Below are 12733 nucleotides of genomic sequence, written 5' to 3' on the forward strand. Positions count from 1 at the left end.
TAGTGTGTTTGCAAGTAGAAGCACATACATGCAAGGGAAAATACGCACACCATGGCTTAGTTTTTCACTCAGATCTCTGGGAATAGCTTGGAGGAATAGGGCAGTTTGGGAAGAAAACATTAATTACTGTTGTTTTTATGGAGAAATTTCATGAATTCTCTATCTTAATGAACAACCAGAGGCTGTGCCAGAAATAAAACAAAACCACAAGTCGAGCTACGTGAAAGGGTTATACAGCATCTTCTTTAGTCTCTGATAGCAGTCCAGATAAGAACATCAGAAACTGCCAAACTGTCAGAAATCTGTGGAGGAATCTCTGCACCAAATGCTCGGGGATGTAAGAAAGCAAATATCCTGCCCTAGGTCAGCACATAGTCTTCTTCTATATATAAGGTAAAGGTTCCCCTCGCACATAAGTGCTAGTCATTCCCAACTCTAGAGGGTGTGCTCATCTCCGTTTCTAAGCCAAAGAGCCAGCACTGTCCGAAGACATCTCCGTGGTCATGTGGCTGGCTTGACTAAATGCCAAAGGTGCATGGGACGCTGTTACCTTCCCACCAAAGTGGTCCCTATTTTTCTACTTGCATTTTTACATGCTTTTGAACTGCTAGGTTGGCAGAAGCTGGGACAAGTAACAGAAGCTCACTCTATTATGCGGTGCTAGGGATTCGAACTGCTGAACTGCCAATCTTCTGATTGACAAGCTCACCGTCTTAGCCCTGAGCCACCGTGTCCCTTTATTCTATATATACCAGCCTATAAATGGAAGCTCATCATTAGAAAGTACCTCAAAAGTGTAACACTGGAGGATGTGCTGCCAGCATTCATGGGGAGATTGCCGAAGCCCACCAATCAGGGGCTATGCTATTGACAATGCTGTGCTGTTCACCTGGCACACTGACTCGTAGACTAGCCAATAGGGCCGCAGATTCCTTTTGGATTCCATAAGGATCCTTGAGAACACCGAGAGTGCATTCAGAACCATATATTTTAAAAACGGGGAGGGGGAAAGGAAATGAAGTTGAGAATCCCAGCCAGTGAACAGCCATGCAATCAAGTATGTAAAATGAGTTTGGATTTCTGAGCTGAAGAATTTATTGGTTTCGTTTGTCCGGCCTAAATAAAGACTTCCATAACATTTCCCCCTTATGGACATGGTTACCTACTCAAATAAATACAAGATCATGAGGCAAGTTACATTACCTTCATATCCATTTGGGGAACTGAACTATTATTTATTTCACATCCCTAACAACCTGGATTGATTTTGTTGCATTATGTCTTCCAGCTGAGGCTAATTTTCACTAGCTCTCTTGACCAGATTTCCATTTATCCCCTCTTTTTCTAGCTGATTTTCCTCACAGCTACTGTCTGCAATAACTGTCACAAGGAATGTGCTGGAAAAATATGTCCCTGATTCTGATTAAATAGGTAACATTTCAATGGTTCAGTATTGTCATATCTCCGAAGGCTTAATTAACTTTTCCTGATGAGATGATGAAGAGAATATTTTTATCAGCTTTTTAGAAGTTCAGATAACATTTTAAATATATACTGGGTTTCTCCACAAAAGTCTTCAGAGGGGAAAATAAAGAGCAGCCCTTCTGTTTTGTTTCATCATCTTCCCAGTTCAAATAACATTGTTTTTAGTCTTCGGCAGCCTCACCCAATGATAAGTAATTACAGACTTTCACTTGGAGGAAACAGAGACAAAATAAAGGAAACCTTCTTTAGAAATTCATCTTTCAAACAGAAACTCCCAAATGTAATGCCTGTGGCAATGTGTCAAACCCATTAACCAGAGGAAAATGCATGCTTATGCAGTGATAATGGGGAGAAGTGTTAAAGCAATTTCAAAGGAAACCCTACTCCCTACTAGCGCTGACGATGTTTGAGTAATGAAATGTCTGCATGAAAACAGCCAAGCTCAGAGAGCACCAAGGAGCCCTCATGTCAACTGTGGGAAATAAATATTCTCCTTTATTGATCATTTATATATGTGTCCAGCTGCTGTATTCAGTTATGGAAGGACACTGTTGGAGCACCCACAACTTCTGAAGGTGAACTGTTCCACTGGTTAATTGCTTTTATTATTGGGAAATTTCTCCTTAGTTCTAGGTTGCTTCTCTCCTTGATTAGTTTCTGTCCATTGTTTCTGGTCCTGCCCTGAGATGCTTTATAGCAATAACACTTAGACTTATATACCGCTTTACAGTGCTTTGCAGCTCTCTCTAAGCAGTTTACAGAGTCAGCATTTTGCCCCCAACAATTTGGGTCCTCATTTTACCCACCTTGGAAGGATGGAGGGCTGAGTCAACCTTGAGCCTGATGGGATTTGAACTGCCAAATTGCAGACAGCCGGCAATCAGCAGAAGTAGCCTGCAGTACTGCATTCTAACCACTGCACCACTGTGGCTTTAGTCTCTATTAATCCTCTAATTAGAACTAATGTATGTTAAACAGTCTCTATTTAATATACATTAATCCTAATTCATTATCTATCTCCCCCATACCATGATTCTCCATTGTTTCCTTGCTGGTACGGTATATCCGCTATGGCACCAACAATTTCTCTTTATCTCTTTAGAATTTTTACCTAGAGTAACAGGAAGCAGACATATATTCATTTGTATTCAATGCACTCGCTGAACTTTAGTCTTTTCTCCCCTTAATTCACCATGGAAGCAAAGCAAAAGGTTTACATCTTCTGCCTCTTCCGTTCAGATAGGTTGATACTGTCACTTGGTCTTTTCTCTGATGCAGAGTTCTGACGTCAGGTAGGTTGGTTAACAGCCTGAAGTGTCTCTGACTCATTCAGCATGGAGTGGGGGGTGAGATTTGTAGCGTGTCCTTTTCTATTTCATGTGTGTGTGTGTGTGTGTGTGTGTGTGTGTGTGTTGTATTTGTGCTGATAAATAAATAAAGGGAGACTAGTATAGATCTATTTCAAGCTATTTAGCTCTCATCAACTAGCCATACCCTTACTGGGATTTGAACCTGGGCTGCATTACATATTAGGCAGATGTGTTAGCCACTATGCCACAGGCTCTCCTCCTTTATCAGCTAGTCAGACACAATACATACATACATACATACATACATACATACATACATACATACATACATATGTATTTGTGTTACAACCCCTGGTATGCCCAAATACGGGAGGGAGCTCACTACTCCCCCTTTCTGTCCTTCGGCTCATTACAGAGGACCATCCAGGCAGAAAACCATATTTTTATTTTTAATGTTGCCTTTTTATATTTGTGTTGTATTTGTGCTGATATTTATTTATTTATCAGCACAAATACAACACACACACACACACACACACACACACACACACACACACACACACACACACACACACACACACACACACACATATATATATATATATATATATATATATATATATATATATATATATATATATATATATATATATATATATATATAATGTGAAACCTGATTCATAACACGAGAGGCAGTGCCATTCAGTTTAGGCTTTAATAGGCATCTCCATGGCAACTGATTTTACAGGCATACTTGAAGTGTTACTACTATAGCAAGTTCTAATTATTGTCCCTTGCCAGTCAGCAAAAGCAGATTATTATGTCTTTATAAATCTGTTTGCTATGTTGGATAGGCATGGAAGAAGTTGCACTGTGTTGCATCTGGACAGCAGCAGAAGATTATGGGAAACTGATTTAGCTGATACAAAGATAGATGTTAGTGGATTCAAGATATGTACACACACACACAAACACACAAATCTTCTTCTTCCCATCAAAATCAACGGAACTAGATCCATGTTCTGTTTTATTAGCTGATTAACAAATTAGCTGATAGATGGAATCTCCTATTTAATGCCTGTGGTCAGCAACACACACACATGTACATACCAAAATCCTTGTTTTTTTGGATATGTGTGTGTGTTATTATGTTTAGACTATTTTAACTTTGAAAAGTTGGCACGCTTGCAAGCTGTAAGACAAAGTACCAACTTTCAGCTATATATATATATATTGATTCATTTCCAATAATGCTAATTCAGGTTGGTTTCCAGTATAAATTGTAATTTAAAACCATCATATGCATCATGACTGAAACTTTTGTAACTGTCAAAACAATTGTTTTGTAGAGTGCTGAAAATAAATTTTCAAATTCAAAATGTTACACTAGCCCCCCTAAAATCAATTGGCTTGGTAAAGCTTGTGAATATGGTGCATCTGGATGACGAAACAGAGTAGCAAGCAATCGCTTCTCATGTGGCCACAGTTTTCAAAGAGCACAATGTTCTAGATCAGTGTTTTTCAACCTTGGCAACTTGAAGATGTCTGGACTTCAACTCCCAGAATTCCCCAGCCAGCGAATGCTGGCTGGGGAATTCTGGGAGTTGAAGTCCAGACATCTTCAAGTTGCCAAGGTTGAAAAACATTGTTCTAGATAACTCTCTTCCCAAACTGTATTTGACAGATACCTTCACACAACCCTGCAAGCCTGGCTTATCAACAAGGATAACAGACATGCAAGTTGCTGATTGATATTTCTGACTTTGGACTGCCTAACCAGAAAAACATTTCCTGTTTCTCCCCGTTTTTTGTTTTTTGTTTGAAATGTAATAAGAAAGATAGAATACTGGGCCTATGGGTACCAGTAGTTCTTGAGTTAATTGGGACTGGAATTTTTGTCACTAAGCAAAACATCACCTGACCACATGACTTAGTGATGGCATTCTCAGCACTCTCTACTGCTATTGTTAATCGATTCTTGCTGCTTGTTAGGTGAGGACTCAACTCGATCCCAGCTATTTTTGACTTGGTTACTCATCGCCCCAAGCCTGAGTAAGGTAAGGAACTGCCTCCTCTTGAATTCCCTCCACCTGGCTATCGCTGCCCCATTTCTACCCTTTTGGCCCTTTGCACAGCAGCCGCAGTAGCAGCAGCACTAGTAGTGATGGGGCTAAAGTAGAGGCTTGGGGGCAATGGAGGCCAGCTGAGAGTGCTAAAGGCTCAAGACCTCTACAACAATTCCAGAGCCACGACTGAGGAATGCCACTCTGCAGGATGGCCAAAAGGCCAAAGATCAAGAAAGATGGCCAGGAAGATAGCGAGTAGGGGAAGCTGAAATATGCCTGCAATTGTAAGTGCAATTACAATTGATCACATGATGGCAGGAGTGTTGCATCAGCAGTAACTTTGAGGGTCTGGATATAAGTACCATTCGTTTTGTCCTGCCATAACTTTGAATGGTCACTGAATGAATGGTTGTAACTTGAGGCAACCTGTACTGTACATTTTTGTATAGCTTATCACGTTTGCATGAATTTGTCCAAGTGTGAGTTATTCAAAAAGTCGTACTTAAGCAAATTATGGTTCTGGGCAATCAATGAGCACATCCTATTTTTTTTCCTTCCCAATTGTTTGACTGAATTATACACACGGTTGATGGAAAAATTAGTGCAATCTTTAGCCAGTGTCTGGACTATAGGCACCAGAAGCTCTTAAATGGCAAAGCCACTTGGATTAACCTGTGGGAAAGCCCATGTAATAAATTCGTTCAGAACTTTGATTAGAGGAGAATAATTTTCTTTGCTTGATGGCTCTTATAAACCCTATTTTATGTCATCCACTGGTGCATTAAACCTTGAATATTAATTATTGCATACTGATAGGATGCTATTGCAGTTCAATGATAATTGGAGTTATTTGTGCCACTTATACTACATTGCACTGCGACTGATTTCTAATAATTCAGGCTATTCTACAATGTAATGCTATAATAGATCAAGGAATGCCATTTGCTTTGCAATATTGAAATAGTGTATTAATATTACAGAATACAAATAGCTTATTTTGCATTTGAAAACTGTTGTAAAATAAATCAACCGACTTTTGCCTTGATGAGTAGACTTTCATTTTTTACTTTTTGATTTATTAAGTAAAAATATGTTTTTGAAGATCTTAGCTATAGAGATGACAAGCATTTCACATTGTATTGTCCTGAAATATTATTGTCACTGGGTAATTAAGTCTGCCTATGATATAGAATTATTGCTTAAATATCTTGGGCTGCCTGTATATATTTTAATTGTATTCTCATTGTAGTTTGTTGTTCTGGATCTAAAAGTTTCAATAAAGGTAGCAGTAAAAATACAGTACCTCCTGATTCTTCTCTTTTGTTTAGTTGGTAGAAAAGACACAACAGTGCTGATGAAGTAGGATTGTTTTTAAAAAGCCTCTGGGCACTTGCCTAATCTTCAGTTGGGGAAAAACAGCAGGTTTTTTTAGAGGAAGAATAATGCTGAATCAGGCACAGGGAATAAAGACAAAGATGGAAAAAATAGCAGAGTGGTTAACTTTACTGGGAAGATAAAATATTAGAATGAGAGACTTCAACCATTTTTTGAGGCAAATAAGATAGCTGCTGGGATTTTTAAAAAGTCTCTGTTTCATTGAGTATTAAAGGAAGCAAAGCATGCAGTTAAAATAGGAATTTACTGTAAATGTCCTTTGCAATTTAGCTTTGCTAAACTAATAAAAATAATTCAAGAATATATTTGGTTCCATAATTACCACTGATTGCAGAGCATTTCAGGATTCAGATACATGGTGGGTTTTTTGGTGTTTTTTTTTTGCAAGCACAGCTGAATCTTAACAGCTGTCCGAGCACTGCAAATTTGATGAGGGTCTAAAAAAGGATACCGTGAGAGATTGGCTAGTCTATGGAATTTAGAAAGGCAACATTGAAAAAAGACTCTCTAACAGAGGCAGATATAATATTGAAGGGAACATTTGAAATTGCTATCTCCATGGAAACGACTGCTAGAGAGACTATAAAAAGCAATCCACTGCTAAAGATAAACAAGACATTCCTTGAAAAGAAGGGTACTAATGCAATGCTATAGATGAGCAGTCTGATAGTGAAAGTGAAACAGAAATAGCTACCGTGGAACTCCATAACATAAAGGGGGGAAACAGATCAACAATGATACGGCTCTGATGATAAGGGAATAGGAAAGCCTTATCAAACGGAATTGGAAACTCATTCTGCTGCATCAGTTGTACTGCAGCGTGGATTTAAGCAGTAGTTCAGAGGAGCTGAATTAAAGATACAGAACTATTTCTTTAAAAACCTATACTAGTGGAAAGATCGTTCCTGTGAAGTGATAACTACAAGCGAACATGACATTAATTGTGTATGTTGAAGGTATGTAGCAGGAGTGTCAAACTCAATTTCATGGAGGGCCGCATCAAGGTTATGTTTGACTTTGGGGTGTGTGACTGGGGTGGGCATGGCCAGTTCAATGTTCTGCAGCCCTCTGCCAGTGTGCAGCCCTCCCGGGCTCCTTTTTCCCTGGCAGAGGGCTGCAGGAGGCCGTTGCAGCAAAAAACCGAGCCTGAGAGGGCCCTACCCAGCCCTTGTGAGCTCCATGTTTGCTGACAGAGGCACTGCGGGCCAGGCCTTGACTGTTTCCAGGGCGGCCCCTCAGGCCAGATCTAGCACCCCGTGGGCTGGATCTGCCCCACAGGCCTTTGAGTTTGACACCCCTGGTATACAATATACCGTGAACACAGATGGCCCAGCACTTTAAGGTGATAAAATACTCATGAAACTAGACCCAGATTAGAGAGCTCACCAGCCTCCCTGCTACATTTCCTCTTGTAGAGACCTACTGAGAATGAGTTGAAAAAGCTACTGAATAATGCTGTACCTGCCATTGGACCATTCAGGTACATCAAAGGTAAAATACAGATACAGGAAAATGTCACACCAAGGTTTCACAAAGCAAAGTCAGTTCTGAATACTGACTGTATGTCATGACGTCAGTGTTGACTTTTAGTGACCACACAGATAGATAGATCTTCAGAAGGATCTGTCCCCAAGTTACTCCTTCAGAACTTCTACCAATACATCCATAGCTGCTATAATTGAGTTTATCACTTTGCTGCTGATTGTCCTCTTAATTCTCTTTCCTTACATCTTTCCCAACATTATAAGCTTCCCCAAAGAGTTAGATCTCAGCATAATATGTCCCAGGTATGATAATTTGAGCATATTCATTTATACCTTGGATGAACACTCTGGGTTGATTTGTTTAATGATCAAAGCTGGGTTTTTTTTGGGGGGGGGATTCATGGCATTCTCAGGAGTTTTCTCCAACACCCATTTTATATGCCAAATATGAAAATGTAAAACCTGAACTGATTTGCTGGAAGCTGAAGGAATCTTTGGGAAAGTTGTTTGAAACCCATGGGATAAACCTGTGGTTCCAATAGCTAAAAAGTGTCTGGACCTGTAGTAATTTTAAAGTAATCATTAATTCATTGTTAATGATGGATAATGCTTACCTAGAGTAGAGGACATTGATGCTAATCTTACAAGGTTGTTCTTCTGGGGGAAAATAGGAAGCAAGAACATCGCCTCGAACTCCTGTGTGAAATAGATATAAATCTGGCAAATGAATAAATAAATGCATTGATAGAGGACAGCTATTCAGTAAAATAGATGTAGCAGAAGCTTATTTACAGGTGGATATAGAAGAAATCCCAAGATATTTCTAATTGTAAACTAACAGTGTTACATCATTACATTTTACAAGCAGTGGTGAGATTCAAATAATTTAACAAATGGTTTGGCCAGGGTTAGATTGGCTGTCGTGGGAGGCTTGACCCAGTCCAATTCTCCGACATACATGTGGAACAAGCCACCCGCAATGGCAAATCTGACAGCAGGTAGAACTAGCTGTTAAATTTTGACCCTTTGCCAAAAAGCTGTTTCCGAGGGTGCTTGTCTGCACTTTGGTCTCACGGCTGTTTCAGCCTTCGGGACAGCTTTAAGAGGCGAGGTTTCTGAGGAACGAGGAGGGGGGGTTACCAGGAGACAAGGAGTTGATGCTCCTGAGAGCTCGCACGGGAAGGTGAAGAATTGGGGGGAAGTGGAGGGAGGGATTCCTCCCCTCCCTGTGAAGCCGCATGCAGGGGATGTTGTTCAGTTTGTGGGCAAAAGTGAGAGGTGTGAGGAATTAAGTTGGCAGCATGATCGAAACTAGGCCCAATGTAGGGGAGACTGCGTGGTTAGTTTGTTCCAGGCAAATTATTACACCCACCCTGCCCCATCAAAGGGGATCCTGGGCGCTATGCTGCAATGGAGAAATGGACAATGGAGTGGCCAGCCCAAGGGAAGGAGGAGGAGGAACAGGCAGAATAAAGAGGGGAAGCGGCCTTCTCCTTCCCTTGCACTGGCCGGTTCATTGCCCATTTCTGCATTGTAGCGCAGTGCCCAGAATCCACTTTAATAGCGGGGGGCAGGGGGTAATCGGTTTGCAGAAACCGGTGCAAACTGGCTGAATCCCACAACTGTTTGCAAGACCTTAAAAATCTGGGTTTGCTATCAAACATGGGCTCCTGGTAGTGTAAGTGATCCCATTTCATGTTTAGATTGAGTGTTTATGAGTGTTCCATTTTATGTTATTTCTGTTGTTTTTAATTCTGGTTGTTGTTGTCATGCTGTTTTTTAGCTGCTCAAATTCACACGCACTTTTTAAAAATGAAGTACTTTCAAATCCGTCTTGACTCCCAGAAATTGCCAGAGGAATGTATGCAGTTTTCAGAAGTAGCTTGTTCTTGCTTTCCTCCTAGAGCCGAGAAATACTAGTCCAATGTCATTCAGTTGGCTTTGTATCCAAGGCAGAACCAAAGTCATGGCTTCTTGCTTTCTAGCCTGGTGCTAACATCAAAGCAGCTCTGACACACTTGCATGGGATCTCAGGTAAGGCTGGTGGAGATGATTAGCCTATAAATGTACTAAAATAAGAAATAATAAATTACAACTGGCTTATTTTTGAAGTAGCATCATTTTGGTGGAGATCAGTCGACCACAGTTGCTTAGGCACCCACTGCTGATTTAGGTGACATCACTTCAGAGCTGAAGAAGCTCCTTGGATGAGCAGCGAAACGTCTTCAAAGAAAAACCAGAAAGTCCAATTGCCTCTTGAAAAAGTAGCTTTGGGACAATCATGACCTGAGAATCTCTATAGACTCTACCTGAAGAAAATAGAAAAGTGCTTTGCACCTCAGTAATACAGAGTTCAGCAGACTATGACCTTTAAGCAGATACAGTAAATATGAGTTTGTTTGTTTGTTATTGTTAATAAGACATTTTGCACCCACACCATGAATGCACAAGGCTTACACAAGTGCAGAGGGGAGGGAGGGGGAAACCAGGCAATCATGAATAAGCCCAAGCTGTAAGATGTGTCACAGCTGGAATCCTTTTCAGGGTTTGTTGATTATTCCAACCGTATCTGTCCAATATAGTTATCATGCTATCCCCCTTAAACAAGCTTTTACAGAAGCACAGAAGGTGGCAGGATAAAGCTCAATGCTGGCACATGTGTTTATTGATGCAATTCTGGCCTAGTTGTATAACTGAACAAGAAATACAGCAAGGAACACCAATACCTTTTGCATCCTGCTTCAGGAAGGAATTATTCCAAATGAACAAGGAACAGCCATTTGATTTAACATTTCAACCAGTACTTGTACAGGAAGGAATTTATCTTCATCACTAATAATAGCCCCCACTGTTAATTTTAAGTCTGTGTAAAGGGATTCTGCTTACAGCAACTACTTGAGTACAGAGCTTTGTTATTTGGTGGGGTACAGGTATAGAATAGAAATCAAAAGACACGCAAACACCCAGATATAGACAGATTGCCTCATTACCCCAAAAGTGTAAACAGTATGAAAAATCCATATCAGATGAAGACTTCTTTGTCATGTACTTTCTCATAAGAGAGAATATGTAGGAAGGATCCAGCATTGGCTTAAATCTATACAACAACTTAGACTCTTTTGGAATCACAACAGACATTTCAGCTTAGAGAGTTTCAGCAAGGCTGGGATAGTATCTGAGATGAGAAGTTCTGTCCCACGTATCCAAACATTTGTAAATTAAATTTGTTGTTAATTTTCAGCAGCCTTCTTCTGATCATGGCTTGTTTATCTTGGGCTGCTCATAAATATTTACATTCTTGCATCTTTCTAGAAGTTTCAGGAAAGTAAGAGCAGAAAGTCCTAACTCTAGTATCTTTTGTTGAATCAGCAGAAAAGACACCACACACACACGACAGAAAGGGTGAGTCCACAATGATTTTAAATCTAAATTGCCCACTCTCCTAATGTGGTTTTAGGCTCTGACTGACACCAGCATCATGATTTTTAAAATTGTGTTTCAGAAGGGCAGGGGGAAAGGAACACCAAACAATACTTCTGAACTAGTGGCATTTGTGTGGGTAAGGGATAGTCTTTTCGGGATGCCACAAACAGAGGACATTAAAACCCACTGTCTCTGCTGGAATCAAAATTGAAGGGTCCCAGAGTAAAGGCCTTTGTGACAAATGCTGGCATAAGTCTCAAAATAATTTACTTTTATGTGCAAAATATTGTTTTGATGAAGAGACGTTCCAAAATGAAAGCAACTATTCAGAGCAAAAACATGATGCCCCCTGAATGTATTGGACTTTACCTTCCTTTTTTAAAAAAAAATTATGGGAGTTGAAATCTAGCATAAGTGGAGAATATGGGCATTGAGAAGACCTGGGAATTGAATGGACTGAAGAAAATAGATGAATTTTACAATACCAAATTCTCACCATGACTGCTCTTTTTAAATTATAAAGAACCCCATAAGATCATAACATGCTGATCCTGATCAGGTACAAATAAGGTAAATAGTATAGCATTGTTGTTTTTCAAATACTATTATCCTTCCTTCTATCTTGTGAAAACTGTTTTACCGCTTTCTATATCAGTGGTGTCAAACTCAATTTTATTGAGGGTCGCATCAGAGTTGTGTTTGACCTTGGGGGCTGGAGTGGGCGTGGCCAGGGTGGGCATGGCCAGCTCGATGTTACTTGTGTTAAAGGGTGTCTGTGGGGGCCTGAGCACTCTGCTAGTGAAAACGGGCTCCCAAGCTCAGTTTTCGGCTGCAATGGTCTCCCGCAACCCTCTGCCAGTGAAAATGGAGCTCGAGAGTGCCACACACAGCCCTCCTGAACTCTGTTTTTGCTGGCAGAGGCACTGCGGGCTGGTCCTTCGCTGTTTCCAGGCAGGCCTGCAGGTCAGATCTAAGCACCCTGTGGCCAGATCTGGCCCCTAGGCCTTGGGTTTGACACCCCTGGTCTATATTTATCTGTCTGCCTATCTGTCTGTCTGTCTGTTCGTCTGTCCATCCATCCATCCATCCATCCATCCATCCATCCATCTATCTATCTATCTATCTATCCCTACCTACCTATCTATCTATCTTCCTACCTTATCACTCATTGAGGAAAATTTGAGAATGCATCATTTTCATCTTCCCATCCTCATGTTTTATCTTCATAATCATACAATGAGGGAGGTTAGGCTGAAATATAACCCTGTGAGCTTTATAGTAAATGAGGGAGGAGTACCAGGTTTCCTCAGGCCTGTTCTGATGCCCTCTTCTTCACACTTCCATCAGATAGGCTCTGTTGATTCTACTATGCAGAGTTTTCCAACAGCTGCTTCTTAAGCAGCCAATGACAAAGAGTAGATGGCATTAGTGAAACCTCATTCTGTCAGTTATGCATAAGATAATGTTGTCAATGTAAAGGCATTTGTGAAATTTAAACTGGCAGGATGTATTTTCTTCACAATATAAAGATAGTTGTGCCTAATGATTTGGTCTGGTTCTACTGCTTTCC

This window comes from Natrix helvetica (genome assembly GCF_964273705.1).
Source record: "Natrix helvetica genome assembly, chromosome: 1".
In the NCBI taxonomy this organism is placed as follows: Eukaryota; Metazoa; Chordata; class Lepidosauria; order Squamata; family Natricidae; genus Natrix; species Natrix helvetica.